This window comes from Eschrichtius robustus, chromosome 6, assembly GCF_028021215.1.
Source record: "Eschrichtius robustus isolate mEscRob2 chromosome 6, mEscRob2.pri, whole genome shotgun sequence".
NCBI lineage: Eukaryota > Metazoa > Chordata > Mammalia > Artiodactyla > Eschrichtiidae > Eschrichtius > Eschrichtius robustus.
In genome coordinates, this window is record NC_090829.1 from 68,800,036 (window position 1) to 68,824,169 (window position 24,134).

The window sequence follows — 24,134 nt, forward strand, 5'->3', positions numbered from 1 at the left end:
ATGTTGGGATGAAAGTCGTCCATGATTGGGGGGTGGCCTGGAGCATTGTCGAGCAGCAAAAGAATGTTGAATGGGATGTCCTTCTCCAAGCAATATTTCTCCACCTCCTGGATAAAGTGGTGGAAAAACCAGTCCTGGAAAACGGCCTGTGTAACCCAGACTTTGGGGTTACTCTTCCACACAACTGGGAGAGAGCCCTTGGCTATGTTTTGAAGGGCTCTTGGTTTCTCTGAATGATAAACTAAGAGGGGCTTCAGCTTCATATCACCGGAAACATTGCCACCAAACAACAGTTAGCCTATCCTTTGCTGCTTTATAGCCTGGCATCAGCTTTTCCTCCTTCCTGATGTAACTTTGGTCTGGCATCCTCTTCCAGTACAGTCCTGCCTCATCTACATTAAAAATCTGCTCGGGTAAATACGCGCCTTCATCAGTAATTTCTGAGAGCACGCTGTGGGGGCTGCCCCAGCTGCCGCCGACCCTGCCGCATCTCTGTCTATGGTTTCTCCCTAGAGCTTTGCCTTCGGGGTTAGCTGCTGCGGCTCCGTCCGCCCCGCGTGGCAGCGACATGGAGGAATTCGATTCTGAAGACTTCTCCACCTCGGAGGAGGACGAAGACTGCGTGCCATCGGGTGGAGAGTATAGTGAAGATGATGTAACTGAATTAGTGAAGGAAGATGAAGTGGATGGTGAAGAGCAGACACAGAAAACCAAAGGGAGAAAAAGAAAGGCTCAGAGCATTCCGGCCAGGAAGAGAAAACAAGGCGGCCTCTCATTAGAAGAGGATGAGGGGGACGCCAACGAGGAATCTGGAGGAAGTAGTAGCGAGGGGGAAGATGCAGCTGCAGAGCAAGAAAAAGGCATTGAGTCAGAGGATGCAAGGAAAAAGAAGGAAGATGAACTTTGGGCCAGCTTCCTCAATGACGTAAGACTAAAATCAAAAGTGCCTCCGTGTACACAAGTTAAAAGAGGAGAGGAGGCTGAAGAGACAAGTTCAAGTAAATTGTTGGTCAGAGCAGAAGAGCTAGAGAAACCTAAAGACACAGAAAAAGTTAAAATCACCAAGGTGTTTGATTTTGCTGGTGAAGAAGTCAGGGTGGCTAAGCAAGTGGATGCTACATTAAAAAAAGCCAAATCCTTCTTCAAGCAAAATGAGAAAGAAAAAAACCCCAGGCTAATGATGTCCCTTCAGCTCTGCCGTCACTTCCTGCCGGGTCAGGGTTAAAAAAGATCAAGGGGCACGAGCAGCCTTTTGGGGAAAATAGGAGCCAAGAAGCAGAAGATGAGCACCCTAGAGAAGTCCGAGCTGGACTGGGAGGGCTTCAAGGAGGAAGAGGGCATTGGCGAAGCACTAGCCATCCACAATCGAGGGAAGGAGGGGTACATTGAACGGAAAGCTTTTCTAGACCGAGTGGATCACAGGCAGTTTGAAATCGAGTGAGATCTCAGGCTGAGCAAAATGAAACCCTGATGTGATGAGGAACCTACAGCAGCTTAATCCTGTTTACAACGTGCGTGAGCTTTTTGTGCGTCTACGAAATGCTTCCCGTGTTTCCCATTGATTGTTTCCCAGCAAGGTCTTTTTTTCTACATTGAATTTCTGTCTTTGTATCTTGATCTCATGTGATTTCATTCATTTTACCTTTAATAGTTTGTCTTTTAAAAAATAAAAATAAAAAAGTACAGGTTGGTCTTGTGGGGGGAAAAAAAAAAGATTCTCAGAGCATTTCAGGAAATTCCCGGGCAGCTACTGTATCTGCACTTGCTGTCTCACCGCTTACTTTTACATTGTGAAGGTTGGCTCTAGCCTTGAACTGATGAAACCAGCCATGGCTGGCATTAAAAGATGTGCCCTCTGATTCTTGGCCATGTTTACTCTTCAAGCTTCATAAAGGCTTTTGGCTTTCTCTTGAATCAGCATTAAGCTGAGAGGGACTCAGTGCTGATGCTGATTCTGCACCCACACACTGAGAAACTTCTCTATCTCCTCCATCACTTTTCCACGCTTCTTCGCTATTATCATTGACATCATTGGCACAGCAGACTTCACATATTCCATGATCTTGTCCTTGTTCTTTAGAATTGTACTGATGGTTGAACGATTCATGTTATAAGAGTGAGTGACGTTTACTGTTTTTTCACCTCGCTCCACTATCTCAATTATTTTCACTTTTGTTTCCATTGTTATCACTTGGTGCTTCTTAGCAGTACCACCTACATCACCGCTGCTTTTACGCTTGCTTCTGGACATCCTGGGCTTGAAATAAAGATACTGTACTCTATACAGTACTGTACAGTAAAGTACACAAAAGCACAACCACTTGTAGAGGATGCACGCATGTGACAATGCATGCCAGACACATGAACTAACTTATGTGATTGGACATGAGAACGCATGTTCGCATCTTTCAAATTTTGCAACTTGAAGGTTTGTATGTAGGGAACTTACTGTATGTAAAGATTTCAGAGGACAGACAGTGTGGCCAGAGTATAGGGTATATGAGGATAAATATTTGGAGAAAGGGTTGTAAAAGTAGGCTGAGACCAAGCTATAAAAAGTTTTCTTGTCCGTGTTAGGAATTTGGTTGGGATTTAATAACTGATTGGACATTGGCAGAGGAGGGTCAGGTAACTATGAGTTTTCCAGACTGGTTGATTGAGTAGATATAAGTCTATCTACCCAGAAGTATAAGTAGAGTGAATAGGAAGACTGGGCTTTTACTCAGAGAAAAGTATAGGAAAAATAGGCAGAATTCCAGGATAGAGGAAGAGTTAACACTGGAATTTGTGGATTTAGGGTGTAAAAGAATCTGACTAAAGACACTTCCTCCCCGCCCTGATACACACAGTGCTGCTCTGTTATCTGTGTTAAACGGCACTGTTAGTTCCTAGTTCTTGTTGTCTTATCAATCTGATGACATCCAGGGAGATATACAGTTGGCGAGAGCTATTAGGGGCAGGTAGGCAGGCAGGATTTGGGCTTGGATGGATACTATTAGATAACAGGTCTTTCATAAATTCTCTGTTCCTTCTGCGGTGTATCTCAATTTAGGGAATTTCTCTTCTCTTCCTTCCCGGATCACACACTTGTTGCACTTCAGGAATTTAATTTATCCTCCCTTAGTTACACATCCTCTGACTGCACTTAAGGAATTTGAGTTCCTTCCTATCAGTTTTGAATCACCCTATTTGGCAATCTTGGAGTCATTTGAACATATTCTCATCTCATCACTATTATTTCCATCCTCTGTAAACAAGTCTAGTGTTTTCCCCAGGTTCATTCCTTCGGTTGCATTATCTCTTATTCATTTATTTTTTAAAGGTCCCGCATCCATCTCTCTTAGTATAAGCAGCATAATGCTGTGGAAGAACTCTTTGGAGAGGAAAAGGTCTAGTTTTGCCATTGATGGCTATTTAGCTTTAGGCAAATGCTTTACCTGATTCAGCTTTTGGATCATAAAATACAGGAAGACGCTAAAATAAATGTGCTTCGGAGACTTCCTATTCACAAAATTCTATGACTCGCAGTTTGTCCTAGGTGGCCTGAGAGCCTACCCATCTGTTCTCCCTTTGTGGGCTACGATTGTATCTTTATTATTGTATTTATGGCATTGTAATTAAATAATCTTATTCATTTATTTATGTGATATTTATTTATTGAATTACTGCTGACTATACGCCAGATACTGGCATGCACAAAGAAGAGAACAGTTGTGGTCAGTCCTTTTAGAGTTTACAGGGTAGCTAGGAATGTGATATGATGATATATGACTTGATGAAAGTAGCAGAAGATAAAAGTACAGAATATTAAGAGATTCAAGAGAGATCTCTCCTAATCAGGAAAGCCTCCCTTAAAGGACTTTATGCAGAGTCCTAGAGGAGGAGAAAGGAAAGGGAAGAATGCTCCAGACAGAAGGAATAGCATGTTAGAATGCTTGGAGATGGGAGAGCACAAGGGTTTCAAAGAAGGTCAGTATAGTTGGAGAAGAACGAATGAAGGAGAGAGAAGTATACAGAAGCGGTCATCTGGTCAGGTTTTGTTCAGGGCATTTTGAGCTGTCTTAAGGTTTTAGATTCTATCCTGTGGGCAATAGAAAGCCTCTGAAAAGTTTAAAGTAGGAATGTGCCCTAATCATATTTACATTTTGTGTTTCAATCTGGATTCATAATGATAATGAAAATAAAATAATAACTAATTTTTATTGCATGCTTACTGTAGGCACGGCTATAAATTCTTTACAGAAATTGTCCTACTTAATCCTCACAGTAACTGTATTAGTTTCCTAGGGCTGCTGTAACAAATTGCAGCAAACTGAGTGACTTAGAGTAACAGAATTTTTTCACAGTTCTGGAGTCCAGAAGTCTGAAATCAGGATGTCTCCTAGGTCATGCTCTCTCTGAAGGCTCTGGGGTAGAATACTTCCTTGTTTCTTCCTGTCTTCTAGTGGTTGCCAGCAATCCTTGGCATTCCTTGACTTATAGATTTATCATTGCAATCTCTGCCTTCATCTTTACATGGCATTCTTCCCTATGTCTCACATTTTCTTCCCTCTGTCTCTGTCTCTGTGTCCAAATTTCCCTCTTATAAGGATACCAGTCATTGGATCAGGGCCCATCCTAGTGCAGTATGACTCCATTTTAACTTGACTACATCTGCAAAGACTCTATTTCCAAATGATTACGTTCTGAGGTTATGGGTAAACATCATTTTGGGGGGACACAAACCTACCACAATAGCATTAAGAGGTTAACCCAGGTTGAGATGTGAGGAAACATAGGAGCAAATGACTGGCATTTATAGAGGTTAGATTAATTAATGGAACCTTTTATTATTGTTGTTGTTATTAATATTACTTCTTGTTTTTTTTTTAAGTGAAATACGTGCATTAGCAGGTCTGGGCTGAGGACTATCTGTTGCTAGGGAGAAATAGGTATAAAATAAATGGAAATGAAATAATAATCAAGAAACACACTGTATACACAATTAATGCAAATATAAGTAGTCAAATAAATCACAAAGATGTAAGATTATTTCACCTGTTAGCCATCTAAAGTGAAAGGTGATATTTGATCCCAGGGTGAAGTAACCTGGCCTTGGTGTTATAGAGACACTGGGGATTGATTTTTCTTTTGATGATGGAAAAATTCAAGAGCATTTAGGTTAAACCAGGCCATCATTTCCCAAGGAAATCAGAATGTCAGAGAGAGGTCTAACAAGTGCAGCAAAATGTTTTTTCCTGGCTTGAATTATCCCAGTAATTATATACATTCTACATTTTGCTTAGGTTGAGGGCACACAGGTAATTAATGGTCTTAATTTGATAGTGATTACAATTTGGATCATGCTTTACTCAACATTATTTGACTGAAACTGGAGGGCAACTGAAGGTGGTTTTTTTGTTTGTTTGTTTTTAAGGAAAATAACTTAATAAAACTTAAAAGGGGAAAGGAGTTCAGGATTGCTTCTTTCTAATGTCAAACATAATTAAAAATTTTTAAAGAATAAGGAAGGATTACTGAGGGAATTAGTTTTCTTTTTTGAAACACTGTGCCTAGCACATAAATTTTCAATAAGTATGCTGTATTTAATTGTACTGGAATATTTCAGAAACAGGATACAGCATTGGAATCATCTTTATGTAGGTCTGCCCTATATACCTAAGTAGAAGGATGAATGAGATGATCATTCAAGATCATTTCCAGCTTTAGGAATATTTATAACACTATTTTGGAATGTTTAATCCAACTGTAAATTCCACTCTCTAGTAAAGTGCTGTTTGAATTACTTATTTCAGACAGAGCTAATCAGGTTAACTTCTAATCATGTAATTAGAAATCAAATTAGCTATGGCTGGGAAAAGTTGGACAAAAACATTTCTGTATTTGTTTTTTTTTCTTTTTTGGGGGCTTATTAGTATAAGTCAAAGCTACAATTCTGGGACATCAAAAAGACCTTGAAATGTTGCTGTTGCCTCAGAAGAGTTTGAGACCCCCAGTGAGCATCTCTTAGAGTTTATCAGGGTTCTGTTGCTTTCCTCATATTAACTCCTCCAGGTAATGAGTAGATCATTGGTTTTAAGCAGTTACAATAGTGCTAAATTATTTCATATTTTACTCTCCTCTTTTTTCTGTCCTTCATTCTGCCCTTCAGAAATAGGTGTCACACAGACCTGAATGTGACAGCATCTCAGCAAGTAGAAGTTGTGTGTCCTTGGGAAAGGACCTTGACCCCAACTTAATCTTAATTTCCTCCCCAATTCCTAATAAACTACTAAGCCCATAGTAAATAATAATATTTGTTGAATAAATGATTTTGTGAAATGGAATCAACAGTGTATTCACCCCAAATAATTATTATGAGTATTAATACAAAGTCACTGAGACTGCCACACACTTGTGAATCCTGTATGTTGCTAATTATTATATTATTAACTATATTAATGATAAGACTGTGCTACCTTCATTCACAATTCAGTTTGAATGACTTAGTGTGAATAATCTACTCCAATAACCTCTTAACCTCTCCCTGTTTTCTGTCTCTTCTCTTTAACCCTTACTTTCCACAATAATACCAAAAGTTATTTTTTTAATATAAATTTTATTATGACAAGTCCATGACCTGGAGCCTCTAATAGCTCCCATTTTTTTTTAATGGAAATGGCCTTCAAACTCCGAACAGTAAGAAAACCAAAAACAACGGAAAACTAAAGCTCATACCCCCGAAATATGTATATTTAATTATTTATTTATTATAGCCATGGACCACTAAGTTGTCATACTACTTACATTATAAAACCTAAAAATAAACCTTAAAAAAATTGTGATCATGATTAAAAGGTTTTGCTGATCATAGTGGCTCTATTTTAATATTCAAGCCCCCATATACACTTAGGATAAAGTCCATATTAATAATTGAGATATCAGGTTGTCCTCTTGATACACACACACACATATATATATATATATATATATATATATTTTTTTTTTTTTTTTTTTTTTTTTTTTTCTGACCTTGCTAGACTTGCTTGAAATTACAGTTTTATTCATAAAGTTGCAGACAGAGAGCTGGTTCTAGTATTAAAAGTGACAACCCTGCCCTTCTCATGGAGTTGGCCTCTTTGTACATGATTAGTCTTACCTTTAATTCATGGTTTCTGTGTTCATTTCCTATGGTTACTGTAAAAAATTACCACAAACTCGGTGGCTTAAAAGAACAAGAATGTATTTTCTTACAACTATGGAGGCTAGATGTTTGAAATTAGTTTCACTGGGCTGAAAACAAGGTGTTGGCAGGGCTGCATTCCCTCTGCAGACATCCTCCAGAGGACGATCCTTCCGTTGCCTCTTCTAGCTTCTGGTGGCTGCAGGGATTACTTGGTCTGTGACCACATCACTCCAATTTCTGCCTTCATAATTACATTGCCTTCTCTTCTATCTCTATCAAGTTTCCCTCTATCTCTCTTTCATTAGGGTGCATGTGATTGCATTTAGGGTCTGGATAATCTACCCATCTCAAGATCCTTAATTTAATCACAGCTGCAAAGTCCCTTTTTGTAATATAAGAAAACATTCACAGGTTTCAGGGATTGGGACATAGATATCTTGCGTAAGGGAGCATTATTCAATCTACCACAGTTTCTCTGCAGAAATGTTTAATAAACCTGGGTAGGCAGAATTCTGCAATGGCTCTCAAAATTCCCACTCCCTGGTGTATATGTCTTGTATGAGTCCCTCCCCTTTAGTGTGGGTGGTGCTGTGATAGGATGGATTTCATTCCTATCATTATGTTATGTTATATATGGCAAAATGAATTTTGAAGATGCGATTCAGTTCCCAAATCAGTTTATTCTGAGTTAATCAAAAGGAGGACTATCTGGGTGGCTCCAGCTTAATCAGGCAGAAGCCCTTACAAAGGAAGAAATTTGAAACATGAGAGAGATTTTTCTCTTCCTGGTGTTGGAAAAGGTGGAAGCCATTGTGAGTTCTACAGCCAAAAGGAAGTAAATTCTGCCAACAACTTGAATGAGCTTGGAAGAGGATGGAAAGTCTCAGGTGGGATGGAAGCTCCAGTCACCACTTTGATTGCAAACATATGAGACCTGAGCAAAGAGTCCAGCTGACCCATGCCAGACTCCTGACCAATGAAAACTGAGATAATAAATGGGTGTTATTTTAAGCCACTTAATTTGTGGTACATTGTTAGTCAGAAACAGAAAATAGTAATAGAATAGCAGTACAAGGCCACTTAGCCTTTTCTGAGAATGAGATTAGCTAAACCTAGACAAAATTGTCCACTGATAGGAACCCATGTAAACTGCCACATGTGACTGTACTCTCAATGAGAATAAAGGAGAGGAAGTGCCATTGTCAATCTCTCAGCCATGTGGGCCTCCCAATTTACTCATCTTAGGATACTTTGTTTAATATGTATTTGACATATAACTGGTTGACAAGTTGAGTATCTGGCTGGTCTAACAGTATCTGAAATTATCACCATGACATTTAAGGACCTCTACAGTGTGGTGTCAACTACGTTTTGATTCCTCTCCCTCAGTCCACCTCTCATCCTCTTGGTCCATTTGTTAAATGATGCTGGAACACTCACTGCTCTCCAAATGCACAGTTCTGTTTTCCACGTTTTTTAAAACGGTATTTCAACAGCTTCACTATGAATGCCCTGTTTCTCTTCACTTGCTAAACTCTCTTTCATTATTCAAGTTCCAGCTCAAGTACAACCTCTTTAGGAATCCTTTTCCACCAAATACCATATTTGGTAGAGCTAAAATTTGTCATTGTCCATTAGGCCTTTGCACATATCTTGAGTATAACACTCATATTACAGTATTATAGTTCATTTTTATTGCATTTATTGCTAAATTGTGAATGTCTTGAGGCCAAGAACTGCATTTTGTCAATGTCTCATTTCCCTATGGTGGTGGGCACCTCCCTTCTGATAATAGAACATCCTTTTCCTCGGGAAGCACTTCTTTCTCCATGTGTTTTGTGTTGACCATCACGGTTTTCTTGCCCCATGTTGGCAAGACAGGTGGACCAATCATCATACCTTGATGTCTGAGCCAAAGACTGGGATGGCACAAGACGTAAACTGGGCCACTACAAGCCCTTTCTACTTTGTAAAAATGATTCCAATAGGGAAGAGTTCTCTTCTCTTTGTAAGATTGTGGAGAATGGAAGACTAGAACCACCTGAAACCATAAGCTGGGTCTTGTGGAGTTTCTTTCATTAAAGGATGAAGCCAATAGGTAGGAGAAGTAAAGAGAAGAGATGGGAAATCCTAAAGGACCCTGAATGGGGATGTCCCTGAGACTAGATCTAGCCCTGCCTTTTCAGATATCCCTACCTTTATATATTAGCTCATAAAGTCTTCTTTTTTGCTCAGGGCAAGTGGGTTTCTATATACTTTACAGAGTTCTGCTTAATACTTCTAGAGTACCTAACAAGTAGACTGGCTCACAGACTATGCACACAGTAGTTGTTCAATAAATAAACATTATTCTAAAGATTTTTAATTTTTTGGTGTGTGTGGGGGGGGCACTTTTACATTTACCTGAAGAAAAGAGATTAAAAGAATCTCAAAGATACATGAAACATTAAAAAGTTATTGTTAGAACTCCATTGTGTTGACCTTACTCTTCCACACAACAAATCCTCCTAGTAATCTGGCCTGTTTCTTATACCATCATTACACACTTCCAGAGGTAATTAAATGTCTATGATGAGTAGGGATTACCATGGCTAGACTTAGACTCATTTGCTTTTGACTCGTTAACACCTTTAACTTTGTTGTTTTCATATTTTCATTTCTACTAACACATTGATTTCTGTGATCTTTCTTTACCCCACTTCAGCCAAATACTTAAACAATTACTGACTTCTGGAAAATCCCCAAGTCCTAATCCTTCCTCTTTCAATTTTTGATTTGGGAATACAAGGGCAATGTACTATGCACTTCTGTTTATTCATTACTTTTTGAAAACTTTCTAAGAAAAACTCTTTGAGAAATGATTTTGTAGACAGCTTTACTTTTTCTCTAGGATGATGATTTATAATAAGAATTTAGAAAATCTCAGGTCTCACATTATTACAAAAGGTGTAATTTATGGGCTTTAAACATCATTCTCAATAATTCTAATAGTAAAAACTTAGGTTGTTATACTTTCTTAAGAGAAAACTTTCCTCACAATCCTGTGAGAACCAATATAGGACATTTTAATGGAGTGTTCCCATTCACAAACATCCCAGCGGCATGCTCATAGTCAATGCCCGGAGAGGACCCATACAGAAGGAAAACTGCAATATAATTAATGATTACTGGAGCTTAGGTATGCAAACAAAAAAGAACGGAGCAGTACCCAGGTCCATAACTAGATCTTTAATTTGTGGATTTTTAAATCTATTTTATTTTATTTGTTTACTTTTCTATTTGACAGACATCTGAAGTCCTCAACTTTTACCTTTTACGGTCTGTCACGTGAGGATCTTCAGTCATTAGAAGTTGAACGGAGCCTAAAAGAAATTAAGAGGAAAACCAATATGATTTTTGCAGAAAATAGTAAAAACCATCATCTTGGTGGACTGTGAATGTGACACCTTTTTTCTTTTCAGGTTCATACATCAAACAAGTGCAAACAATAATTAATAATTACATCTTTATTTTTATAACTGTATTTTATGGGATTGACAAACAAGCTTGAATATGTCTTTTTTCAGAGTGTTCTGCTTTAATTACTGGTAAAATACTGTCATAGTAAGCATAATATGATCAGAGAGCTGCAATAACTTTCAGATTTAGATGATTCTTTTTTGTAACACAATGTTTGTATACATGGAGCATAGATACATCGTGTCTGGACGAATCTGTAGATTTTCCGACTAATGGAAAGTTTTTGAACTGCCAGGCACAAATAATACTGTAGTAAATTACCTATCTGTGGTAAACCAAAGGCATGTTTAACCAAAATGATTATATAACCCTTCCCTAGTCTCATCTAAGACACAATGTTATTCATATTGAAACGTATAAAGTAGTTCATAACAAAGCTGGCATTTAAAACCGTAGGGTTATGATATTCAATAGGTGGTATTGAAATAGCTCTCTATTTTGAAGAAAATAAAGTTACATCTTTTCCTTACACCATAAAGTCTTGCTCAAATAAATATTCAGTGTTACAAAAGAAAGCAAGGATTATCATTATGACTATAAATCATTTATATCATTTTGAATTTTAATGATTACAGATAACATTAATCATTTAGGTTTAAAATAACCTTATTATTCAATGATTAAGCATGTTATGCAATATTGTATTCAAATTGGGAACTTGTGTGGATTAGTAAATAAGGACATTAGTATAGTAGGTATATGATTCTTTATACTAGATTATACACAGTCCTGCATTTTATATTCTCAAAAGATAAAAATTAATACTTCATATTATGGAAATACCTTCTGATTGTTATCTGATTATGCAAAATCCTTTTAAATATACCCACTTTAAAGGAATTCAACTTAATCATAATCCACATTTTTTGTTTTTTAACTTAAGAAATTGCCTCCATTTTTACAGAGGATCTTCATATGGCATGAGTATCCTATGGAGTGTGTCATATTAGCTAAATTTTGGCAGAATTCTGGAGATGTGCTTATAAAACATGAAACTTCTCCAAGACTATGTAACTAGTAAACATCAGAGCTAGGATTAGAACCAAGAAAACCTTGGCTATACTTAATCGTTAAGCTATACTCTTCCCTGAGAACTTTGAATTTGTCTCTGAAAAATTTCTCATAGGGCTTCCCTGGTGGTGCAGTGGTTGAGAGTCTGCCTGCTAATGCAGGGGACACGGGTTCGAGCCCTGGTCTGGGAGGATCCCACATGCCGCGGAGCAACTGGGCCCGTGAGCCACAACTACTGAGCCTGCGGGTCTGGAGCCTGTGCTCCGCAACAAGAGAGGCCGCGATAGTGAGAGGCCCGCGCACCGCGATGAAGAGTGGCCCCCGCTTGCCGCAAGTGGAGGAAGCCCTCGCACAGAAACGAAGACCCAACACAGCCAAAGATAAATAAATAAATAAATTTTAATAAATAAATAGCACCACAAAATTAAATTAAAAAAAAAATTCTCATATTCATCGCCTCCTCTTTATCCTCACAGCCAACACTTTGGTTCAGATGCTCTTCACCTTTAAAAAAAATTATGTGGTAAAATACATGTAATAAAATTTGCCACCCTAACCATTTTTAAGTATACAAGGCAATGGTATTAAGTACATTCATAATGTCATGTAACCATCACCACCATCCATCTCCATAACTCTTTTCATCGTGTAAAACTGAAACTTTGTACCCAGTAAACAATAACTCTCCATTTTCTTCTCCCTCCAGCCCCTGGTAACTACCATTCTACTTTCTGTGTCTGTGATTTTGACTACTCTAAATACCTCATGTAAGTGGAGTCGTACGTACATGTGAAGGTTCTAAGATCCTATTACAATGTTGGGGGTGGAAGTCACCTAAACATCCACCAAGCAATTCTCTGTGGCCCTAGCTGGGTATACTACAATGTAACTCAATTCTGACACTATCTACCTGGAGATGGTGTCAGATCCCACGGGCTCAGTGCCACAAGATGCCCCTCCCCTGCCATACACATCAGAAGCCCGGTGCAAGCCCAGGTAATCACCTGTGTTTCTGATCAACCAGCTATAGAGCAGAGGTTTCAACTACCCCGTATTTGGGTTCAATTAGTTCGCTAGAGCGGCTCACAAAACCCAGGGAAACACGTAGTTTACCAGTTTATTACAGGATGTGATAAAGGATACAGATGAACAGTCAGATGAAAAGATACCCTAGGGCAAGTTCTGGGACAGTCCTAAGTGCAGGAACTTCTATCCCTGTGGAGTGAGAGTGTCTCACTCTCCCGATGTGGATGTGTTTGCCCACCTGGAAGCTCCCTGAACCCTGTACTATTAGGGTTTTATAGAGGCTTCCTCATATAGGTATGATCAAATATTTATGCCATTCCAGCCTCTCTCTCCTCTCTGGAGGATGAGGATGAGTGTGGGTGGAACTGAAAATTCCAAGCTTCTAATGCTGGCTTGATTTTTCTGGTGACAGCCCCTATCCAGGAGTCATCCAGGAGACTACCTAGAGTCACCTCATTAGAACAAAAGGTTGTCCTAGTGCTTTTATCCCTTAGAAATTTACAAGGGCTTAAGGAGCCCTGTGTCAGGGATGGGCTCAAAGACAAATATTAGAACAAGAAATGCTCCTGGTGCTCTTGTCACTTAGAAAATTACATGGGTTTTAGGAGCCCTGTGCCAGGCACCAGGCCCAGAGGCATATGTGTATGAATGTGTGTGTATATATCATATATATATATATATATATATATAGAGAGAGAGAGAGAGAGAGAGAGAGAGAGAGTTTTTTCCCCCTCTTATCTCAAATACAGTATTTGTCTTTTTTGACTGGCTTGTTTCACTTAGTATAATGTTCTTAAGATTCATACATGTTGTAGCATATGTGAAAATTTACTCCTTTTTAAGGCTGAATAATACTCCATTGTATGTATATACTGCATTTTGCTTATCCATTTATCCTTTGATGGGCACTTGGATTGTTTCCATGTTTTAGTTGTTGTGAATAATGCTGCTATGAACAAATATTCTTCAAGACTTTGCTTTCAGTTTTTTTTTTTTTTTTTTGCCTGTATACTAGAAGTGGAATTACTGTATTATATGGTAATTTTATTTTTAATTTTTTGAGGAACTGCCATACTCTTTTCCATAGTGACTGTATCATTTTACATTCCCGACAATAGTGCACTAGGGTTCCGATTTCTCTACATCCTTGCCAACACTTGTTTTCTTTCTTTCTTTCTTTCCTTCCTTCCTTCTTTCTTCCTTTCTTTCTTTCTTCTTTCCTTCCTTCCTTCCTTCCTTCCTTCCTTCCTTCCTTCCTTCCTTCCTTCCTTCCTCCCTCCCTCCCTCCCTCCCTCCCTCCCTCCCTTTCTTTCTTTCTTTCTTTCTTTCTTTCTTTCTTTCTTTCTTTCTTTCTTTCTTTCTTTCTTTCTTTCTTTCTTTCGACAGTAGCCATTCTAATGAGTATGAGGTAGTATCTCATTGTAGTATTGATTTGCATTTTCTTAATAGTGACATTGATCATATTTTCATGTGTTTATTGACTATTTGTATATCTTTTTTGGAGAAATGTCTATTCAAGTCCTTTGCCCATTTTTGAGTTGGATTATTTGTGCTTTTTTTGTTGAGTTTTAGGAGTTACCTATATATTCTGTTTGTTATTCCCTTATCAGATATATGATTTGCAAATATTTTCTCCCATTCTGTGCATTCCCTTTTTATTCTATCAATATTGTCTTTTGACGCATACACTTTTAAATATTCATGAAGTCCAATTTGTCTATTTTTTCTTTTGTTACCTATGCCTTTGGTCATATCCAAAACATCAATGTCAAATCCAACGTGAAGATTTTGTCTTCTGTTTTCTTCTAAGAGTTTTATTGTTTTAGGTATTATATTTAGGACTTTGATCCATTTTGAGTTACTTTTTTAATATGGTACTAGGTAAGAGTCCAACTTCATTCTTTTGCGTGTGGATATCCAGTTTTCTCAGCATCATTTGTCAAAATGACTGTCCTTTCCCCATTGAATGGTCTAGGCACAGTTGTTAAAGTCATTTGTATGTGTACAGGAGGGTTTATTTCTGGGCTCTCTATTCTATTCCATTGGTCTATATGTCTGTCTTTTTGTCAAAACCACACTGTTTTGATTACTGTAGATTTATAGTATGTTTTGAAATCAGAACTGTGAGTCCTCCAGTTTTGTTCTTCTTTTTTATAATTGTTTTGGCTATTCAGGGTCCCTTGAAATTCTATATGAATTTTAAGATGTGTTTTTCTATTTTTGCAAAAAACATCATTGGGATATTGATAGGGATTGTATTGAATTTATTGATTGCTTTGGGTAGTATTGACATTTCAACAATACTAAATCTTCCAATCCATGAACATGGGATGTGTTTCCATTTATTTATGTCTTTTTAATATTAACATTATGTCTTAATATTATGTCTTCTTAATTTATTTCAGCAATGTTTTGTGGTTTTCTTTGTACAAGTCTTTCACTTCCTTGTTTAAGTTAATCTCTAAGTATTTTATTCCTTTTGATGCTATTGTAAATGGAATTGATTTTGTAATTTTATTTTTAGATTGTTCACTGTTGGTGTATAGAAATGCAATTGATTTTTGTGTGTTGACTTTGTTTCCCACTATTTTGCTGAGATCATTTTAGTTCTAACAGGTTTTGTGTATGTATGTGTGTGTGAAATCGTTAGGGTTTTCTACATGTAAGATCATATCATTTGCAAACAGATGCTTTTACTTCTTCCCTTCCAATTTGGTATTTCTTTTTCTTGCCTAATTTCTCTGGCTAGAATTTCCATTACTATGCAAATGCTCTTTATCTTTGCCTGGACTAAAACAATAAGCCCGAACTATTTTCCTTGTTTTTATTTTTTTTTATTTTTCTCTCCTCATTTCAGTTATTCTTTCACATTTTATTCTGTTCTAGATGAATCTTTCTACACTTCAAACATGATCTTTAAGGGCCTCTGATTTCCCAAAAACTAAAGTCCAATTTCTTAGCACTATACTCAAAGTTCTTCATAAACCTGATCTGAACTTACCTTTCTGATTCCTACACCACACCCTGCACTCTTTTACATAGACTACAATTTACATTTTCCCACTTTGGTGCTTCACTCATGGTTTTCTGTCAGCCTAGATTGCAGGTCTTCTTCTTTCTTGCCATTCATAAATCTTCTCTTCCTTTAAAATCCAGTTTAAACATCTCAACCTGTCTAAAGCCATCTTTGAATCTCCCTGTCACTTACATTCCCTTCTAATTTATCCCATGACACTTTATACTAGTCTCATGGCCCTTTTTACACTTTAATTCATATTAGCATTAGTTTATCTCTCTGCCACAACCTTTAAATTCCTTGAGGGAGGGATTGTTTATTTTACTTTTTACGTTTGCATCTTCTCCAGGTCATAGGGAGTAGCACAGAGGCATGTTAGTAGTAAATGTTCAATACATAGTTGCAGATTGGGATTCTAAATGTGAGATTTATAAATGTTGAGGAACAAGAAGTACGAAATAGTAGGGATCTGAGATTTTGATTTCTGTTCCTTGGGTTCTCTGATCTTTACATTTCATTCACAAATGAGATTAAATATAATTTTTCTTTGTGCTATGGGGAAAATTATTTTCTTCCTGTCTCAAATTCCTGTTTTGTAAGCCCAGAGTGTGACTCTGTGAATTTTATATCATAATAAGGGCCACTGAGAGATGCTATAAAGATAAACCAGAAATAAGTATATTTTATAGAGCAAGTTTTCTCTCACAATGTAAGAAGAATATCTAACCATTAATGCACTCATTTCTCCATTTCAGCAATTTTCAAAGTAGAAATGCTGCATAGGCCTGAATATGTAAAGTAGAATAAAAACCTGGCAGATCCCTCCTGGGTACAAAAAATGGATCAGTCAGATAGAGAAACTCACTCTATAAATTCTCCAGCACACACAAAAGGTAGATTAGAAAGTAAGAGCATCCCCAGAGACAGCACCACTTGCAAGAGGATTGTAAATTGTGTGGGATTTTGAGATGAGAGCTAGATACTTATTCCCAGTGTATCATAATTAATCTCTGCAGTGAATTTTTTCCTGGAAAATTCAAACTTAAGTTCATTGCCCGAGACTTTAACAAGCCAAGATTATGTTAGAAAACAGACGGTGTCCTGAACAATTGTATGGGCCCATCTAAATTGACATACAATGAATGTAATATTTTAATTAAATCAAATTCTACTGCAGATCATATTTCTTTCTCCCAGTTTTCATTCTTGGAAGGGCTTCAGTAGTTCTTGAAATTTATATTTCAATTTAGTTGGTAAATTTACCTGAATAAGAGATATTATGGCCCTTCCTTTGGAAAATATTCAAGATCCAGGACATTACTGAAACCTAATTTATTATCATTATTTTTAGAATACAATCTTACAAATTGCAGGTGGTCTCATTATGGAATAACTTCCTAATATTCTGTTGTTTTGATACATACTTTTATTCAAATTAATTAATAAACTGTTGTGGAAGCCTTTTGAACATTTCTTATAGCACAGTAAGTATGATTTGTAATCAGAGTATCAATTTTCTGTATTAATTGGATACTTAAAAAGTGCTAGAATTTGGTTATCAAAGTGTTTTTAGCACTTTCCTCAATCTTGTTTGTACTATAGTTTGCCCTATCTCCGCAAAAATGTTGCCAAATAAAGATTATTATCAATTTTGCTCCTGAACAAACGTAACATTTAAATTAAGTTCATACTTTACACACCTTATATGAGAGACTTCTAAATTTGACCTCTCTCTACCTATTCTGTATTATTAACCATAAGTTCCTTCCCTAGACTCTTGAATTCTAACTCTATGTACGTTCTTAGTGAATTCTGGTTGAATTAAATGAGTGAATTCAGTGCGATTTTATTGCAATCCTACACTTGTTTCTAACCAGTTAATGAGTGTAACTCTCCATTCTTTTTTCATAGGTTTCATGTTCTAGGTTGTGACAAACTATGTTTCCTCAACTGTCACTTAGTGAAAATCTTTTAAATATTTTCATTAGTAATAAGAGCAAGGAGGATACAATGATAAAATCTTTTTCCTCACAGGTTAATGGTTGGAGAAGGCAGACAGTACTTAACAATTTAATGTGATCTGTCCTGGTTCAAAGTAGCTTGGGACACTGAGGAAGAGGAGGCAGACTAACTCTGATTATTATAGTAGGTGTGAGATTTCAGCCACGTCTTAGAGGATGAGTAAGAGTCCCCAGAGCAGAGAAGATGGTTAGGGTATTTCAGAAGGAAGAGGGAGCATAAAAATGCAAACGAATGACATGGAAAGGCATGTCCAGGGAATTTCTGAAATTCTGTAGCTGTAAGCTATGGTTTAAGAAGGAGCTGTGGGGCATGACATGAAGGAAACTGTGTGGTCGAGCTTTGACAATGCAAAGTATTTGAATGTTCCTGCTGGCCAAGCTGGTAATATTCTGACAAAGACTGGGATTCTTAACTGGGTTTAGCTACCTATGTTGTTGGGTTGGGCTCAGTCGGGATTGAAGCTTGGTTGACCTTTTGCCCCTAATTGTGGAGCAAAAAAGAGACTGACTACAGTATTTAGGACAAAGTAAACAGGAAACAAAGAAACCTTGCAAACCAAGTATAGATGCCCGAAGAACTAGAACAGAGAGTCAGAAATCTAGTCCAAGATAAAAGGTCTGCAAAATTCTCTAAAACAGTAGAGGCTATTTCCAGGAAGGGCAATAGGGACATTTCCCCAGATTCCAACATACAGGTCCAGACCCTCTTTTGTAGATAAGAGACCTGTAACCACATATCTAGGTGGAAAAGTAACTGGTCAGGCAATAAGCAGGATTGTGTGAGCTGTTCTGTGACAAAGTTTGGGTTTCAGAAAGATTTATCTGGTATTGGTGTGGCATGTGAGGAAGCTGAGGCAGGAAGACCATTTTAGGAAGCCTTCTCAGTCATTAAAATGGAGATGATAAGAAACTGAACTGGTATAATAAGAGAAAAAATGGAGAGGACGAGTGAGGTAAGAACAATGTGTATAGAGTTTTCAGGCCATTTACATTTAATGCAATTATTGATTTGGTTGAAATTAAGCCTACCATCATGTTATTTGTTTTTATTTTTCCCATTGTTTTTATATGTCTTTGTTCCTCCTTTGCTGCTCTCTTTAGATAAACTTTGATATCTTCTTAGAATTTCACATAATTTTCTCTACGGCCATTTTGACTATGTCCTTTTTTTTTCCCCCAATGTTTACTCTAGGGGTTAAAATATGCATTCTTAAATTATCACAGTCTATCTAGGGGTAATATTATAACACTTAGAAAAGTAAGACCCTTACGAAATATACATATATTTGCCCCTTCTCTTCTCTGTGCTATTTTCAAATGTGATAAAACCCATAATTCTTTGTTACTGTTCTTGCTTTAAACCATCAAATGATTTTTAAATAAATTAGTTTAAGGAAATTAAGGCATTATGTTTAGTGTGAGTTTTCTGGGAGGAAATAATTCCTTAAATTTTTATTTATCAGAAAATGTCTTTTTCTTCACCTTATTGTTATTTTTTCTGATAAAGAGCAAACATTTATTATAATCACACAGACAAATGTAATGAGATTATTTCATTCTTTCATTCAGCCAATATTTATTGAGTACCCACTACATGAGAGTTACCTAATAGTCAGCGAGAGCTTAGTCTTTATACTATTTATGAAATGTTCATTATTGATTGGACATTTGAGCATGCATTATCTCATTTAGTCCTTATTTTAACTTCATATTTGAAGGATATTTTTATTGGATTAAATTTATAGATTGACTTTTTGTTTTGATTTGCTTTGTTTCTACCCTTTAAAGTGCCCTTCTATTGTTTTTTAACTTGCATTGTTTCTAATGAGAAAACAGTCATTCCTGTATTTCTGTTTCCCTATACATTATATGTTTTTTTTTTTTTTTTTTTTCTTTTTTTCTTTGCCTCTGGCTTCTTTCAAGATTTTCCCTTTATTTTTGGTTTTCCTCAAAAACATGTCTAGGGGCTTCCCTGGTGACACAGTGGTTAAGAATCTGCCTGCCAATGCAAGGGACATGGGTTTGAGCCCTGGTCTGGGAAGATCCCACATGCTGCAGAGCAACTAAGCCTGTGCACCCCAGCTGCTGAGCCTGCACTCTAGAGCCCGCGAGCCACAACTGCTGGAGCCTATGCACCTAGAGCCTGTGCTCCGCAACAAGATAAACCACCGCAATGAGAAGCCTGCCCACTGCAACAAAGAGTAGCTCCCACTCACGGCAACTAGAGAAAACCCACATGCAGCAACAAAGACCCAATTCAGACAAAAATAAATAAAATAAAATAAATAAATTTATATTAAAAAAAAAAAACAAACGTGTCTAGGTGTGCTTCTCTTTGTATTTTTCCTGTTTAGGTTTACTGAACTTTTTGGATTTGTACATTGATATTTTTTCATCAAATTAAAAAAAAAAAAATGAGCAATAACTTTTAAAGTATATTTTTCCCTTCCAATTTTATCTTTCCTTTCTTTCTGAGACTCCAATTACGACCCTGTTACACACTTGCTATTTATTCACAAGTTACTAATCCCCCCAATCCCCACCTTTTTTCTCTCTGTTTCAGTTTAGTTTAGGTTATTTTTATTGGCTTATCTTCAAGTTCACTAATTTGTTTTTCTTTCACTTTCCAGTATGCTATTGAGTCCACTCAGTTAATATTATAATTTCAGATATTGAATTTTTCAGTTATAAGCTTTCCTTTTGGTTCTTTTTAGAGCTTCCATTTCTTTCTCTCTCATTGTATCTATCTTTACCTGTAAAAGTTTTATCACATTTATAATTTTAAAGTCTTTGCTAATTCCAATAAATAGGTCTGGATCATTTGTGAGACTGTATCTGTCAACTGTGTTTTCTCTTGATTATTGGTCACAAGTTTCTGCTTCATTGACTGCTTTATACTTTTTAATTATATTTTTATTTATAGTTCAGATGTTGAGAATAAGAAGACAGTGAAGACCAAAGTATCATTTTGCTTTGTTTTGTTTCTTTCCTCTGTCTGGCAATTAGGGTAATGTGCTGGTCAGTTAGATTTCTCCAAGTGTTGAGTTGAGGCTAATTTATGCAGCTATGCAAACAAGTTATACTTACTGGCTGATGTCAACTGCCTATTTGATTGTTTATTGCCTCTTTCATAATAGATATCCTCTGGTGGGCATTAACATGTGATCCAAGGATCACACTTCGTGCCCAGCCCCATAGATCTATCCCTAGACCTCCTTTTTCCAAATCTAATCTTTCTTCCAGTCTCCTGGCCAACCATTTGCCATTGTCCTTGAGGTTATGTATAATCTTACTAAGAAATATTTATCTTATCACACATGGTGAATGATTACTTGTACTACCTGAAGTTCTGCCTACTAGGAGGATTTCTCCTCCCTGCTGTTTTTAGTGCTGTCCTGAATAAGGCTGAAATGTGAAACGATCCACTTTTGGTTCTCAGCACATGTTGAGTCAAACTATCTGTGAATGAAACTTGTCCTTTTTCCCTCTTCCTTCATCCAGCCAGCTGTAAGGAAGCCCTATGTGAACATACTTTTGGCTCAGAGACAGGTACCAGTATTACAGTGATATATGGGTTGGGAGTCCAGACCACCTGTTCATGTAGCTCTGGCCCTGTTCATGCCATCCTGGATGTACCTCTACCTCTTCGGTCTAACACTAAATTGCTGTGGACATACATGCCTGATCTTATGACTTTGTGGTTCTGATAGGATATAGTTCATGATGGGTAGCTCTCGCTAACTGTCTTTTTGTTGTCCCACGGATAGATACTCTATCTCTACCAGGCCCCAGTAACACATCAGGGGCTATTTTCCAAATGGTGTTTACTTGCATGGCCTTTTACCAGAACTTGCTCCATAAATCTAGGGATTTATATGTTGTTCTCCTATCGGAACTTGCCATACTTCTAGTAACATAAAGGTTTGCTTGTTCATATGGCTCAAGTGATAAGGCTGCCTTCACTAGAGTCTAAATTAGTAACAGAACCCTTTATGATCTGGGCCCTCTCAAAGCTGGCAGACTTGCATATCATTTGGTAAATGAGGCAGAATATATTGTCTTCAAAGAGGGCTGCTCAGTGTTTTTTGTTTGTTTGTTTGTTTCTGTGAGAGAAGCCTTAGCATGTCTTGCACTAGAGAGTCCCTCAAAACTTCACTGGTGTGGCAGGCCCCTGGATATTTTTAGATGTTCTCATTGGGACCTTGTCTCTCATTTCTCTCCTTTAGCCAACGGGTGCTGTTCTTGAGAACTGGCTCAGATCTGGAAACTAGGACTTTTATTAGGACAGTTGCTCCCAGCCTCCTATTTATCCATCCTTGATTCATTTGCTTGTATAAATTAAGCAACACAGTTTTGGCTATCCAATTATCTTGTGCCTGAGAACACCATGGTCTATTAACCATCTTCGTAGGTGTGCACATCTCTCACCTCCCCTGGCTGCCACTTTGACCTTCACGATAATTACATGTCTTTGATTCGGATGGTGAGTTGCCACCACTGGCCTATCTTCTTCTGGAATCCTCATAATTCTGTAACTGCTTCTCCTGTCATCAGTTTTGATCTACTGATGACAGCCATGACTGATCTTTTCAACCATACTGATGCCCCACTCATTCTTTATTATACTGGTAAATGGAACATCTTTTGGGCTTTTCCGTAGAAAATAATTGGGTGGTGGGCTTCCAGCCTTAGGTAGTATAACTGTTCTGGCATACTCATGTCTTTTTTTTTTTTTTAAATTAATTATTTATTTATTTATTTATTTATTTATTTATGGCTGTGTTGGGTCTTCGTTTCTGTGCGAGGGCTTTCTCTAGTTGCGGCAAGTGGGGGCCACTCTTTAAATTTATTTATTTATTTATTTTTGGCTGCGTTGGGACTTCGTTTCTGTGCGAGGGCTTTCTCCAGTTGTGGCGAGCGGGGGCCACTCTTCATCGCCGTGCGCGGGCCTCTCACTGTCGCGGCCTCTCCCGTTGTGGAGCACAGGCTCCAGAGGTGCAGGCTCAGTACTTGTGGCTCACGGGCTTAGTTGCTCCGTGGCATGTGGGATCTTCCCAGACCAGGGCATGAACCTGTGTCCCCTGCATTGGCAGGCAGACTCCCAACCACTGCGCCACCAGGGAAGCCCCATACTCATGTCTTTAAGCCACTTGATATCTCCTGCCACCATCCTGCATGAGAGTTGTAGTATTTTTACTTCACCTAATATGAGCCATTTCTCTCCTCAAGCTTCCTAGAGTCATCCTCGAAGCCTGTTAGTACTGTCTTCTAGAGTCCTTGATCGAGCATTAAATCTTGCATCATGGAAGAGTGATTCCCATATCAATCAATCTTCCTTACAGAGCTTTGAGTTCTGCCCACCCTCTTTCACTTTGCACTCTTAGGACCTCATCCTCTACATACTCTCCCACCTCCTGTCACTGTACTTTGGCTAAATCCAGTAATTTCTTCAGCATTGTGTCTCATTCCTCCCTTATGTGGCCCAGGTCTTCCCAGCCATGTTATGTTGTTACCTAACCCTAATTACTGGTCTAGAGGAGAAGTGTTGGTATATTCAAAGGTGGGGGGGGGGGAGGTATGTATTGCCTTGCAAGGCAGAAGCCTCTACGTAATTCTCAAGTAGGGGGAAACTAGTCTACAACTTGGAGGAGTGGGCCACTCTTACAGGCCCAGAACATTCAGGTTGAGTTCTTCCAGTTCATAAACTCAGTTATTCCCATTCCAAATCTAAGGATCCTCCTCCATCCCAATCAGAGCTCTGATCTTGGCATAGCAGACTTTCCAGGCAGCAGTTCAATACTCTTTGGAGCTCTTGAGTCCTGCTTTGCTCCCTTCAGCTATGAGAGGTGAGAGTCTTTGGATATATTGCCTCTGAATTGTACTTTAAGTTGGTAATTTAAATAGGTAATTTATCACCTCTGACTTTTTGTTGTTTTTCTTCACATGTATGGCATATTGTACCATCAGGGTGTTCCATTCCAACATTATGCCATCCAAGTTAATCACCAGTGAAAGTTTTAACAATTTCACTAATATAGTATGACAGTAACTATAAGTACTCCACCAGCAGGTAATCTGGCTTCTAAAATCCCATTTTAAAATCTGTTTTTTAGTCCCACTCTGAATACTAGTGGTCTTAAGTCAAATTCCCTGGGAATGAGGATTCAGAGATGGAGACTAGGAATCAGATTTACTGAGACATACTCATTGGAACATACCTGTGAGTGGTGAGGGGAGAAGATTGGACAGAGGGAGAAGTTGAATTGTGATGCAGTTGCAGCAAGGACTTGGCTAATCCCATAGGGAAATCTTGACTTGGGATGACAAGAGTTGTCCCAAATTGGGGAAAGGGGCCATGAATTTGTTTCCCTACATT

At 37.8% G+C, this 24,134-nt stretch overlaps 1 pseudogene; it reads left to right on the plus strand.

The window, feature by feature from the left end:
• The first annotated feature begins 568 nt into the window (after nucleotides 1–568).
• Nucleotides 569–1,505, plus strand: LOC137765679 (craniofacial development protein 1-like; annotated as a pseudogene).
• The last annotated feature ends 22,629 nt before the right edge of the window (nucleotides 1,506–24,134 follow it).